The following is a 14,827-nucleotide window of genomic DNA, read 5'->3' as shown; positions in this document are numbered from 1 at the left end:
AGCCTGGGCCCGCCAGGTTTTTTCCTGGTTTCCGGCGAGCCTGGCCGACCCTGCGCCTGTCTGGAATTGAACTTGGGACCCCAGCACTGCCGGTTCAATTCCAGACAGTACTAACCACTGTGCTAGTGTATTGGCCAATCCATATTCTGCTTCAGTGTACAATAAATAGGTTTATACTAAAAACATACAGAATTACATACATAGCGACCATTAACCGATTCAAAAGTGGGCCCTTCCCAAAAGCTCACAATCTAAAAATTACATAAAATAAAAAAAAGATTAAGAAAACTATCATCTTTAGTTGTCCCGTGACCCGTGTTCCCTTTAAGCTGTGCACTTGTGTAGTTGACAAAACATCCCATGTGTCATTGCCCTTAAAGCATTTGTTCTCCCTACAATCCCCACATACACTGCGTAGTAGTAGTAGTAGTAGTAGTAGTAGTAGTAGTAGTAGTAGTAGTAGTAGTAGCATATTTGACAATTTTGGTGGGGGTTGGGAGGAATCCATTTCTGCAGATTTCTCTTTCCTGGGCTCTGTTTTTGTCATTGTCAGAGATTAATCTGTTTACTGGGAAAGGAAGGGCGATCTTGTTAACATGGGTACATGCTGCAGGGTGACTTTGAAAGTGGTGCAGCCGACAGCATGCAACTATATTAATACTGATAATGTTAGAGGCCAGTGCTGTATTCACATACACACAATGTAAACAGGAGTGGTAGTTACTGTTCATCTCATTTTATAGCTATTTATTGAACTACCCATAAGTTTATAATTACATTTATATAATCTACAGTTTGGTCATTTTCCTATGGGACCAAACTGTAAATTATATCCTTATCAACGGTGCATCCCTAAATCAGTGAGCTAAAGAGATCACTTGCCCCAAAAAAAGAACAACAGGGAGAAAATGTCATCAGCAAGGGGGCAAAAGCAAAACAGCCTTAAAAGTGCCATTTTGTATCATATAGAGCCAAGCCAAAACACTGTATATATAAGGGACACAAAAAATGGTAGATTATAATGCATAATATACTACTTACCTACTGTAATTTATATAGATAGAAGTCACCTTGGAGTTATATGACTTGGCCTGTGGCCTTGTACATTTATATGGTCACATAACTCCTTGTCACTAATAATATCTTTATAAATTACAGTAGGGGGTACAATATTATTATTATTACTATTATTATTAACATGTAAAATAAATGTGCTTATACAAGTAATCTCATACATAGAATATACAGGTTACAAATAAAGCAACGAGGGCCAGTACAAAAGGTGAGGAAGGCTCTGTGCAAAAGAATTTACAATCTAAAGGGGAAGGGAATGATCCGATATATATGAATAAATATATATATATATATATATATATATATATATATATATATATATATATATATATATATATATATATATATATATATATATATACTATAACAAACAAGGGAAAGTTGTGCTCACCACTATTTTTTAAAACCATTAGGCGGGGGTGCAATGAGGCTGTGACCACAAAATACATATAGTCAAATACAAGAGTCCTCTGCACTCAACCCATTATCAATATATTTAAGACAGAGACATTTTGTGCATACTGCTACTAAAAAATGCCTTACCCTTTAAACAAAACAGGGATTGTTTGTCCATATATTGCAATATATTTAAGCTGGCCAACTACGTCAAAGTCATCCCATATCTGGCCAGTCCTACGCTTAATTTTATCTGATTCATTAAGAATTCTATTGCTTCATTATACATTTTACAAAGGGACTTGGTTTTACCTGCAAGTTAAATATATTAAATATATTGCAATATATGGACAAACAATCCCTCTTTTGTTTAAAGGGTAAGGCATTTTTCAGTAGCAGTATGCACAAAATGTCTCTGTCTTAAATATATTGATAATGGGTTGAGTGCAGAGGACTCTTGTATTTGTCTATATGTATTTTGTGGTCACAGCCTCATTGCACCCCCGCCTAATGGTTTTAAAAAATAGTGGTGAGCACAGCTTTCCCTTGTTTGTTATAGTTATACAGGAGCAGTGACCAGCTCCATGTTGTAGCTCCCACCCCTCCCAACTATAGTCAGGTGATCCCACTGGTGTCTAATTAAAGGGCAGCCAGGTATGGAGGTTTACTTTGAAAGCAGCAAGTAAGTTGCAGGTAAAACCAAGTCCCTTTGTAAAATGTATAATGAAGCAATAGAATTCTTAATGAATCAGATAAAATTGAGCGTAGGACTGGCCAGATATGGGATGACTTTGACGTAGTTGGCCAGCTTAAATATATTGCAATATATGGACAAAATCCCTGTTTTGTTTAAAGGGTAAGGCATTTTTCAGTAGCAGTATGCACAAAATGTCGCTGTCTTAAATATATTGATAATGGGTTGAGTGCAGAGGACTCTTGTATTTGACTATATATATATATATATATATATATATATATATATATATATATATATATATATATTCTTTAGGGCAGAGACACACGTGGAGATTCTTGGAGATTAGTCGCCCGGCAACAAATCTCCTCTTCTTCAGGTGCCTAATCTCCCTGAACTGCCTTCACGCCGGCTTGAATCTAAATCGCCTGAAGTTGTCCCATGAGTTAGCGATTCATTTTCCGAAGTCGCCTGAAGTTGCCTCACAAGCAAACTTCGGGCGACTTCGGAAAATAAAGCGATCCGAGCGCCACCCCGCCGGCGATTTAGTTTCTAGCAGTTCGGGGACATTAGTCGTCTGCCCTTATGTTTCCCGGCTCTTTTCCTTCTGATGTTGTCAGTCGCTCACCCTTCTCCCACCCATCCCCCTGCTGCCCCTCTCCCCCCATACAAATGTACAGGAGTCGGTGGTGCAGAGCTTTCCCAGGCGGGGCCTGTAATCCCACTGTACAGGAGATGCCCTTCCCCAACAGCCACACTCCCCCACTGCTCACTAATGTTCACTGACGGGCAAAAGCCTTATGTCTCCCTCCACGCCAGGACTGGCAATCTGTGGGCTCTGGCAAAATGCCAGAGGGGCTGCTGTTAGGGTTGCCACCTAGCCGTTATTTTACTGGCCTGGCCGGTAAAAATGATGGTTGATCCCAATGTTATTAATAGGGAAAAAAGATAAATATATATAGGGTTGCCACCTGGCCGGTATTTTACTGGCCAGGCTGGTAAAAACGATGGTTGATCCCAATGTTATTAATAGGGAATAAAGATAAATATATAGGAAGGCCGGTATTTTTTTCCGGAAAAGGTGGCAACCCTAATTGCTGTAAGATGCCATTGAAAGTGACTATTCAGTGGGCTGTTTGGGCCTCTGTTTACCAGGAACGCCAGGGCCTATTTTGAATCCCAGTCCAGCCCTGTCTCCCTCCCTCCTTTATGGAAAGTAGTAGTACTAGCAGGCACCCGCCAATCGCCTTTCCACTGCACGGACTCCCAGCAGGTTCCCAGTGCACAGTGTAACATTAAACAGACTTTGAATATTTACAACTTCTCAGCATAAAGACCCACTTGTTTGGCAAGGCCAATCTCATTGTTTGACTCAAGATTCAATGATTGGATCATAATGGGGGGGTCTATAAAGACCTATTGGGAATAAACTGCTAAAATATTCTAGCCTGCCCCAAAACTAGTATGGGTTCCCTATACATAGGCCAGCTATAATATTACGGATAGGTTTACACAGGCACAAGGAATTTTCCCCATTTCCCACCATAAGCAGCAAAGCCGGCACTGACTCCACACAGGAGAATTAACAATAGATTTTCTCAGCTTGTCAGAAGGATTAGTATATCATACAGGGGGGAAGAGCTTTCTTTTTAAATCCCACTGCCTAAAGGTCAGAATGGTGTGAAAAGGTGAGAAGTGGCATTTCTGTCCCTGAAACGTTAGACTCACAGCTTGGGGTAGAGATACACTTGGAAATTTGGGGAGATTGGTCATCCAGTGACAAATTGCCTCTTCTTCGGACGACTTATCTCCCCGCAATGCCTTCCAGCAGGCTATAATGTAAATTGCAGGTGGGATGGCACTCGGAGCACTTCGTTTCCTCGTGAGGCAATGCCGGGCGACTTCGGAAAATGATACGCTCCAAGTGCCATCCCGCCGGTGATTTAGGTTCTAGCTGGAGAGAAGGCTTTTCGGGAGATTAGTAGCCCGAAGAAGAGGTCGCCAGGTGACTACATCTCCCCGAACCACAGAAATATGTTCAAACTTTCACAACCTGCCAAATTTTGGAAAATGAACATGGTAATTAGAGGTGTGTGGCCACAGAAATACACAACTTTTTTTGTCCCTCTTTTTATTTCCAAAATGTTGGGAGGTATGGATAAATGACTTTACCTTGTGGACCATTCAGCATTTGCATAGTTCTTCAGCATCTTCCACATGTTACTCTTAAGGACGTCGATAGCCTTTTTTACAGTCTAGAGATTGTCCATGAATTGGTTGCACTGATCAATAATGATCCAAAGTGATCTGATCTGTGTATGAGAAATTGCTCCTGAAACTAGCAGGTTCCTTGTGCAGTCACTTCTCAACCCAATCTTTGATTTGGCTCAGGATACCACAGGTAAGTACTTGCCTTTCCTAATGTGCCAGTTTGAAGTGTCTACTTTCTTTGGCAGTTTCAGTAGACATAATTCTCTACTGTCTTTCGGCGCGCTCTTCGTGTCCCAAACCCTCCTGAAAAGTGGACACAGAAGTTCTCCGTTGACATTGCATTTACACTGCATTTATCCTGCCATCTGTTTTGGGGTTTTATACATGCAATTTGCCATGGGAAGCTATTTAGGCTTCTGCTAAGAAAATGTGTTTAATTAGCCTCCCCAAACACTAAAATCACCTTTCGCCTATGAGTGAGTCGGTGGCTGGTTAGACAATGCTGCAGTAAGTAGCTATTGCTATGGTTCACTTATTTATCTAGGTTGACAGACAAACAGATCTTTGCCTAATTTGACCACTCAAGGTGAGGTGGGATGATCCGACTGTTAAACCCTCAGTAGAGGTCTATGCAGAACCCTTGGAGGAGGATCACACCCATGGATTAATACAGTCAGAATTTGGAAAATTATCATATTTATCAATCTGGCATTTGCATTTTCCCACTGAATTTGGCCCAATTTCCCATCAAACTGAAATTGGCCCAATGTGTACAGGATTTATCAGATATATGGCTTTGTTTCATTGGTCTTTAACTTCATATTGCAACAAAATATGTACTTTAACATTTAATTGCAGTTTGGGGTACACTGATCTAGTAAACAGAGCCCAGTAAAACACATCAACAATAAATGGAACAGAGGAGAGAATGGCACATAAGGAGGGGGGAATAGAAGGAATGACACAGGTTAGAGAAAGGGGCAGATAAATGAGGGGGCAGATAATTGAGTGACGGTACAGATGCCACCCTGGTTGTATTATAAAGTGTGAGCAGCCACCCCCCTATTCTGTCCACAGGTACCCATCCATTCCACCCAGGCAAAACCCCCGACCACCCTCCCTGCTTTGCCTGTTTTGGATGATTTCAGACAACTTTTTAATGGTGGCGGTGGGCAGGGCTACAGTCAGGTGTCCCATGGCAGAGGGGCCCAAAGAGATGTAAAAATGTATTTTAATGTTTGCAAAGGGGGCGGGGCAGGACCAGAACTAGGAGTAGGCAGAAGTGGCATGTGCCTAGGATGCAAAGCTTGGGGAGTGCCAGACACTACTTTCCTTCTATGTTGCCTACCCCTAGTCCAGCTGAGCGAGCTCCACACTTCAACTGCAAAGCACATGAATGCCTGCCTACAATAGTTTGCGTGCATGTGCGCCCTCGTCTGTGCACATACACAGGGGTTGAGACAACACAAATGTCCGGGTTGCCTGGGGCGCCCAGCTGGCCTGGTCCGGCCCTGAGGTGGGGATTGCAGGAGTGGGCAGCATTTTGCTTGGACATAGTTGTCGTTTTGGGCATGACTGGGATGGATCAGGGGCACAGATGTGCATGGATTTGCATGGATTTTTTATATTTAATTTTGAAATCTGAAATTGGGCTTGACTTCTTGTCAGTTTTCCAGGTGCCTCCAGTCATGTGACTCTGATAAACTTCAGTCAACTCCCCCCCCCGGAGCCCATCAGCAGAACAATGGGAAGGTAAACAGATAACAGCTCCCTGGTAGATATAAGAACAGCACTCAATAGTAAAAATCTTAGTTTTAGGGGCAGCATGCCGCCCAGCCTCTTTCCAGGGAGCACTGGGGAGCGAAGTTCTGGTGTAGACGTGCAGGCGGGCATGGGCGCTCTCAGGGGGTATACGGACGAGCAACAGGAACGCGAGGCTGGGCACCAGGACCACAAGGGCTCGGGGTGCCCACCCACGAAGTCCGGTGCTGAATGTTACAACAAAAAAAAATGCACTGGTTGGGTTAGGAATGAAATTTTACATAGTAGAGTGCATTATTTGCAGTGTAAACAGTGTAATTTAGAAATAAAAACGACATCATAAAAATCGCTACAGAGTCCCTTTAATAATTGGGGCCATTTGTAGTATGGGGTCTCTAGATCTCTGAAGAAAGTCCTGGCTGCTTGTGAGTAAATTCTGGCAGTAGGGACAGTGGATTGGGGCTGACTAAGGAAGCTATAAAGTATGTGGTCATAGACAGGCTTGAAATGATATGCTATGAGAAATATTAGTGGAGGTGAGGGAAGGTAGAGGAATTACAAATGTACCCACAATTACATTGAAGCTAAATAATTAATTTAATATTGACTTGACCCTGGCCCTAGCGGTGATTTACTATCTAGGGTAGTTAAATACCAGCAACCCTCATGAGGCAACTTTGGGCGACTGCGGAAAACGAAGCGCTCCAAGTGCCATCCCGCCGGTGATTTGCATTCTAGACGGCGGAAGGCAGTTCAGGGAGATTAGTCGCCTGAAGAAGAAGCGATTTGTCGCTGGACGACTACTCTCCCGAAATAGCAGCGTGTGCCCTTACCTTAAGAGTATTTACTTGTCTTTTACTATGTGTATACTGAAAACAGTTTGTATACACACTGCGTTGTATTTACAGCCCCACAAATACACAGTGCTTTACAAGGTGACAGAGAGACTAAACTGTACAGCTAGTATGAGGTGCCTGCCCTGAAGAGCTTACAATCTATTATAAAGAGGAGGGAGAAACAAAAGGGAAAGGGGAACATAACAGATTGCAATACAATTATCCTTCCGAGGACATTTCCCCTTTAATCATATTGAACTCATAGAAAGAACATGTGTTATGCTAGAGTGGGCTGCATTACAATGCTACCTCCGTGCAGAAGTGGAGCTCGCTGCTCACACCTGATTGATGATGGCTTTTAGAGAAAAGTATTGATTTATAGACATAACGAAGGCCTTGGAGAGAGTAAATAAAGACGAGCCAATTGTCTGGGGTGTCACCTTTACTGCAGATCCATTAACAAGTTCTTTTATATTTGCAGTCTAATAATGCAGTTTACATGCAAAGATATGAAGACGTGAATGGATTAGTAATAGATGTCAAGTCTGCCGCCCTCAAGCTGGTGTTGCAATAATCTCCTAAATGACTAAGCTGCAATCTCTTTAAGACTGGCCGGAGGATGCTGGGAGTTGTAGTTCAGGTATAGGAGTATAGGATATTGTATTTTAAGTTCATACAGTTGCAGAGACATGCTTATGCAGTTGTCCTTGTTTCTACTGTTTACACAAGGGTTCCCCAACCTTTTTTACCCATGAGCCACATTCAAATGTAAAAAGATTTGGCAAGCATGAAAAAGTCCATTGGGGTAACAAATAAGGGCTGTGATTGGCTATTGGTTAGCCCCTATGTGGACTGGCAGCCTACCAGAGGCTCTACTTGTTACTATACTTAGTGTTTATGGAATTAAAACTCGTTTCCAAGGCTGGAATTCAAAAATAAGCACCTGCTTTGAGGCCACTGAGAGGAGAGCAACATCCAAGGGGTTGGAGAGCATCATGTTGCTCAGGAGCTACTGTTTGGGAATCACTGGTTTACACCATATCCAACGTATTTATTCCACGTATAAGAAAATATTTGTTTTATCGCTTTCCCAACAACCTGTCATAAAAACATTTTGAAGTCGACAACGATAGATTATCCCGAGGACTGATAGGGAGTGTATCGTTATTTCTCAGTAGCATTTAATCATATGGAAATAATGTGCTGAGGAATAATGTTACTTTCCATCAAGGAAGTATTGATTTTCAGATACAACTAATGCCTTGGAGATGGTAGGGCTCATTTATCAAGGCAGGGCAATCTACAACAAAAATTGTGCAAAGTGAAAACTGTTCTTTTTTATTTTCATTCAACCAGGGGATAAACTAAAGAGGAAGCGGGGGGATTCAGGAGGTATAGGGAACCTAATTCATATACAATTTCAGTAAATTTTGGTAAAACAGGTCAACCACTAGACATTTTGGGGGTGGGGCCCCATAATATCTACTTATGCCACTGCACTCACCTGTACTACATTCAGGTTGCACTTGCAGAATGGTGTCAAGAGTTTTTTTCTTGATTTGTTGTTCTTGATTAGTTGTGTTGTGCTGCATTTATAATCGGGTCAAGAGGTAGAGTGTAGCTTGTACAGCTTGGACTAGAGACCCAAGGACCCACTGGATGACCTGACCCACAGGGCACCACCACCACTGGCCACCCCACCTGCCCCAGCAACCCCCCATCCTTCTCCAGGTGGTCCAGTCCAGTCCAAAGCTGCACATAAGTGTTCTGTATGGGTTCTGAGAGGCACAATATTGCACCTCTTATTACTTCAGCACTTGTGCCTTTAGCACTGATACATGAGCCCTCTAGAATTATTTCTACCTTATTTATCTAGGTTTTTATATATATAGAACTTTTCACTAACTATGTGTTTTTCTAAAGAGGATATAGCTCAAGAGAGTGTGATCAACTTATTGCATCCTCATGCATTTGATTAAATAATGTTTCTGAAGCCTCCCATTCCCTCAAAACCTTGTTCGAGCTACCTGGAGTAAAATGCACTTAAAGGAGAAGGAAACCCTAAAAATGAAGAGGACTAAAAATGCCATGTTTTATATACTGAACTTATTGCATCAGCCTAAAGTTTCAGCTTGTCAATAGCAGCAATGATCCAGGACTTCAAACTTGTCACAGGGGGTCACCATCTTGGAAAGTGTCTGTGACACTCACATGCTCAGTGGGCTCTGATTGGCTGTTGAGAAGCTAAGCTTAGGGCTCGTCACTAATTATCCAGCAGAAAATGAGCTTCCCCTATAATATAAGCTGATGATACAGGTTTGCTGATTATTAAATTCTGATGCTAATTGCACTGGTTTCTGTGCTGCCATGTAGTAATTATCTGTATTAATTACTAATCAGCCTTATATTGTGACATTTCTATTCTATGTGTACTGTATATTGTGAGTGGGTCCCTAAGCTCAGTAAGGGACAGCAGCACAGAGCATGTGCAGTGAATCAGCAGAAAATAAGATGGGGAGCTACTGGGGCATCTTTGGAGACACAGATCTTTACTATTAAAGGACTGTGGTTGCCTTGGGCTGGTACAGAAGCCTAAAACATAATGTACAACATTTCTAGCTACTTCTTTAGTTTAACTTTCCTTGTCTTTAAGAGTGTTTCTCTGAGCCATGTGCATCAGCCAAATATTCAGCTTTATTACTATAAGAACAAGCGCATCAATTCCAGTATTTGTATTTTCTAGAAGGGTACATAGGGAAGCTGGGTCAAAAATAATATTCAGTCCCTTGTGGAGAAAAGGGATCTCTTATGGACTGAACATCAAAACCATGTAAATGTTGAGACTGGGAAGTGATTGTTTTAAAGCACAGTATAAGTACATTACATGATTTTATAAATATTAAAAGGTTTTTTTTTTACGCTATGGGTGATACAGTTCTGTTTTAATCCATTGATAGAGTGCTGCTAAGGATCCATGTGGGAAGAAAATTAATTAACTGATAAGCATCTGAAAAGGTGTAAAGTTGTGAGTAGGAAATTTGGCTGAATGAACTGGTGCTGTCTGTTTTTGGCAAATAGGATACTGAGTGATTGAAGCCCTCATATTATAACTTGGACTCTATAAGGGTTTAAAGGTTAACTTAACCCAAACTTTTTTCACGGCACACACAACTGATTGGCCCCAAAGGGTGAATTGAAACTGACCAGCAGGTGGCGCTGTTGTAACAAAATTCATTCATATTAACAGCACACGCATCCCTTAATATCTTGGAATAAAGACAAAATAAATAATGAATGTAAATGACAAAAGTTCTTAGAATAGCACTCTCATCAATTCTGCATTTATTTTAAAGGTTTACTTATCCTTTAAAGGCATCTGTTAGAATTGATACAATTTTGCACAGATACTGCTGAGAAATGGATCAACTAATGGAGCAAATTGTAACAGTTCAGAATGTGCCCCTGGATCACCGAGCTGCCAGACTGAAACACTAGAGACACCCAGGCCCGGATTTGTGGAAAGGCCACCTAGGCCCAGGCCTAGGGTGGCAGGAATTTAGGGGGGCAGCATGCTGCCCAACCACACCCACATTGGTTCAAAAACACTGGGGATGCGCTGGAGATACAATCGGTTTTTAAATTTCCCTTGCGCCCAGTGGCGTAACTAGATGTTGCTGGGCCCCACAGCAAATTAATTTTAGGGCCCCCAACATATCCAGTGTTTGTCCTGTTTTACAAATATATGTTCAAATTGCTCATCAATGAGAGCCTCATGGGGCCCCCTGTACCTCCTGGGCCCCCCCTGCAGCCGCAGGGTCTGCTTCCTCTGTAGTTACGCCCCTGCTTGCGCCAATCCCCATTGTTCCAGTCCAGATGATGAAAATTTGCACTAATAAAGGGAGGGGACAGGGGCGTCGAACAGCAGTGGGCCTAGGGGTGCCCACTATGTAAATCCGGCCCTGGAGACACCGCCATTAAATGAGACATATTATGTAAAAAACAAGAATGTGCCAGTGCATTCAACTATTTCAGATACAAAAGATGTATGCTTTAAAAAGTTGTGTTTCGGGTTACATTATTGAAAATAAACTAACTTCCTGCTCGCTAAATTCTTTGTATAAGGGTCAGATTTTTTTAAAGGGTATTTTTTTTACTAATGCATATTGTAGGGAGGGAGAGGGAAGGGGGTCATTGCCAGAAAATGTGTGTGTGTGTGTGGGGGGGGGCTTTTGATGGGGAAGGGTTTAGTTTTCCATTAAAGGTGAACCACATCTTTAACTTATGCCTCGAGAACATCTTTCTTGTAGCACCGTTCTCTGGAACTCCCCATTCCACCAGGGCCTCTATTGTGTTGAGCCACCCTCAGCCTCATGCTGTGCCAATTCTTGGGAATTCTATTGGCAATTAAAGGAGAACTAAATCCCCCGTTAATCAAAAATCCCCATTGCCTTCCGTTCTTTGGCCCCCCTCAATGCTTTCTCCCTCCTTAGTAACGCAGTGGAAAAAGTATCCCTGTACCTTGGCATGATTATGCAGAATAGTGCAGCTCCATCTTCTGTATCCCTTCACAGCGTTGGACTGGGGGTCTGCTGCCCATCAGGGTTTCCACGTTAGTGCCCGCCTCCTCCCCCATGGCCCCCCTCCACAGCCACAACCCCTCCTATGCTAGCCCACCCCATCCCCCACTTACCTTTTTTTCTTCTTGATGCAACACGATCAGGGCCAGTAGCGAAGGTCAGGGAGCATCATGGGAAGTGGGTCTGGGTCAGCGGGCCCATCGGATTTTTTCCCGGTATCCTACCAGCCCAGTCCCTTCATTACAGTGGGCCTCTACTTTCCTGTATGTACCATGATCCGTTTTTACTGGGAATACATACTGTACTTATCCATTCATAAAGGGGTGACAACTTTAGATATACTGTTTCATATGTTTAAAAATTAAATAAACATTTCATTTGCATAAGCAAAGCCATGTTATGTTTCCAAGAGCACAGTCCACAAGGAACAAGAAAGAAATCTGTTTCACCTACAAACTTACAGGATATATCATTTGTAAAGTTTGATTTTGTATATACATTTAAAAAAACACACAAGAGGCTAAAAAAAAAAGTGATCATTTATCAGGAAGAAAGAAGCAAAGCTCACAGTTGTTTTCATTAGCCCAGATTACCATGGACCGTGGACCAGCTCCGGGTCTGCCACAATCAAGAGAATGATAAGATTTTTGCTATAATGTAACACAACCCTATAAGGAAACCTTAAGGAACCTATAAGGAAACCTATAAGAAAACCATGTGTACATTTTCAACATATAAAAGCTTTTAGACCATGTTTATATTCTTAGAGGAGCTCGTCAATCCATTTGTATGGGACACTATGAATAACTGCTGCTATATTTAGTGGAAATGGTTGTAGTCTGATACTAGTTTATGTTAATTCAAGCTCCCAAACACCTAGGTCAGGAGTGCCCATACTTTACTAACGTGAGGTCCAATTTTAGTGATTTTGTCCCATTTTGATCTACATCCATAAAATAATTGTTAGCATACTGCTCCATGGAAATTATTATTCAACTATTATGTAACCATAACATAATAAATATCTGAATGAAAAGAATGAAACAGGAGGATGAGCTGTTTGTTGACAGTGTCTTGAGATCTACTGATCACCAGGTAAAGGTCTACTGGTAGATCCCAATCTACCTTTTGGGCACCCCTGAGCTAGGTCGTGTTCATCCGACTGCCTTAAGCAAGACTTATTTGCCATACATTCTTTGTACATCTAGTGAAGTTTTGTAATAAGGAAGAAATGGAACAAAAATAATATAATACCCATAGTTAATATTCAGTCATAGTTACAACAATATCAAGAATAGCAAATACGCCTTCACCCAAATCCCAAATCAGTGATCCCAAACCAGTGGCTTGCAATTAACATGTTGCTCACAAACCCCTTGGATTTTGCTCCCAGTGGCCACAATATTCCAGGCTTGGATGCAAGTTTTGGTTACATAAAACCAGATGTATTGCCAAACAGAGTCTCCTGTAGGCTATCAGTCCACATAGGGGCTACCAAATGGCCAATAGCAGCCCTTATTTGGCACCCCAGGAACTTTTTTCATTCTTGTGTTGCTCCCCAACTCTTTTTCATCTGGCTGTGGCTCACTGTGGCTGTGGCTTTGTAAAAAAGCAATGATGCTGCCCACATTCCAACTATATGTCATCCCATTTGCCCTAAAGGTTTGGACTCCCACAAGCTACTGCTCTGTGTATTTATTGATAAGAACCACTGCTTATCTTCAGGAGTATCTGGAACATCAATGTGGCCCTTCATCCAAATCTAAACTTAACTGATATATAATTCCTTTATAATATAAGTACATTATATTATATATAATTATGAGTACATTCCTTTAAGACATTTTTTGGTGTTACTTTTCCTTTAATACTGTTTCTAGAAAGCAGTAAAGAAGGTAGAGGAAGCAATCAGCAAAGGAGAAGGAAGAGTCGTTGAATGATGATTCATTTTAAACAATTAAATATGCCTTTTGGTTAATGTCAGACAGATGAATGGGTGGTAAATCATATTTAGAAAAAGGGATTAATATGGCCAACCCCTTAAAGGAGAAGGAAAGGCTTAAATTAAGTAAGTCTATATAAATATACCAGTAAACCCTCAAAGTAGTGCTGCTCGGAGTCCTCTGTCAAAAGACAAACCATATTTCTTTCCTTTTATTGTAGGGATGCATCGAATCCACTATTTTGGATTCAGATCCCCGGAATCCTTTGCGAAAGATTCGGCTGAATACCGAACCGAATTTGGGGTGGGAAGGGGAAAACTATTTTTACTTCCTTGTTTTGTGACAATAAGTCACACGATTTTCCAAATTAGGATTCAGATTTGGTTTGGCCAGGCAGAAGGATTCGGCTGAATCCGAATCCTGCTGAAAAAGGCCGAATCCCGAACGAATCCTGGATTCGGTGCATCCCTATTTTATTGTGTATACATGGGCTTCTGTATCAGACTTCCTGTTTTCAGCTTAAACCTCCAGGGCTAGGGCTTGAGCATGCTCAGTTTGCTCCTCTCTCCATCTCCCCCTCACTCTTCCACCTTCCATGCTGTAATCTGAGCCCAGAGCTATGAGTGAGCAGGGAGAGAATCAGGCAGAAAGTGATGGCACACCAAGCTAAAATGGCAGCTTCTATCCTAAACAAACAGAGAGCTTCTAGAGCTGTTTACTCAGGTATGGTAAAGCATTCTACAGAATAAATATAATGTTATGGCTTGCACTATTGTAGCTAATCTATTGGCAAAAAAATGCTTTCCTTTTTCTACTCATGTTTAGTTTAAACAGATCAACAGTTGCCTCTATGATAAAGATAATATGAAGTCTGAGCTATACCGGATCCCCATAAGATCAGAGAACTACAATGTACTGGTAATTACAGGACAAAGACCAAACCTTTCTTGGGATGTGCATGAACTAAAATTACATTCCATTATGGTTTTTCCACCACCAAATAAAGTTCCCTCTGTTCTATAATTATGGAAGTAAGCGGCATGCCTCCTTATCAATCAAAGTAAGCCCTTCCACTAGCTGCAGCATAAACATAGAGTGAGCTCTATTGTATACAGTGTGACACAGAACAGGCATCTAGTTCTAATGTTTAAGTCATTTCTCAGAACGCGACAGCCTATTTAACATATTAACACAAACATCAAGGGGCTTATTTAAAGACATGAAGTTGCAGCACTTCACCTATTGGCTATAAAAACACAAGTAGCTCAGATGGCTAGACGATATGAGCACAGAAGCTTCTGAAGTGTGGGACATAGAGGTATTATAAGTGTGCAG

This window comes from Xenopus laevis, chromosome 2S (assembly GCF_017654675.1).
Source record: "Xenopus laevis strain J_2021 chromosome 2S, Xenopus_laevis_v10.1, whole genome shotgun sequence".
Classification (NCBI taxonomy): Eukaryota; Metazoa; Chordata; class Amphibia; order Anura; family Pipidae; genus Xenopus; species Xenopus laevis.
The sequence above is the reverse complement of the archived record's forward strand: the minus strand, read 5'-3'. Positions refer to the sequence as shown.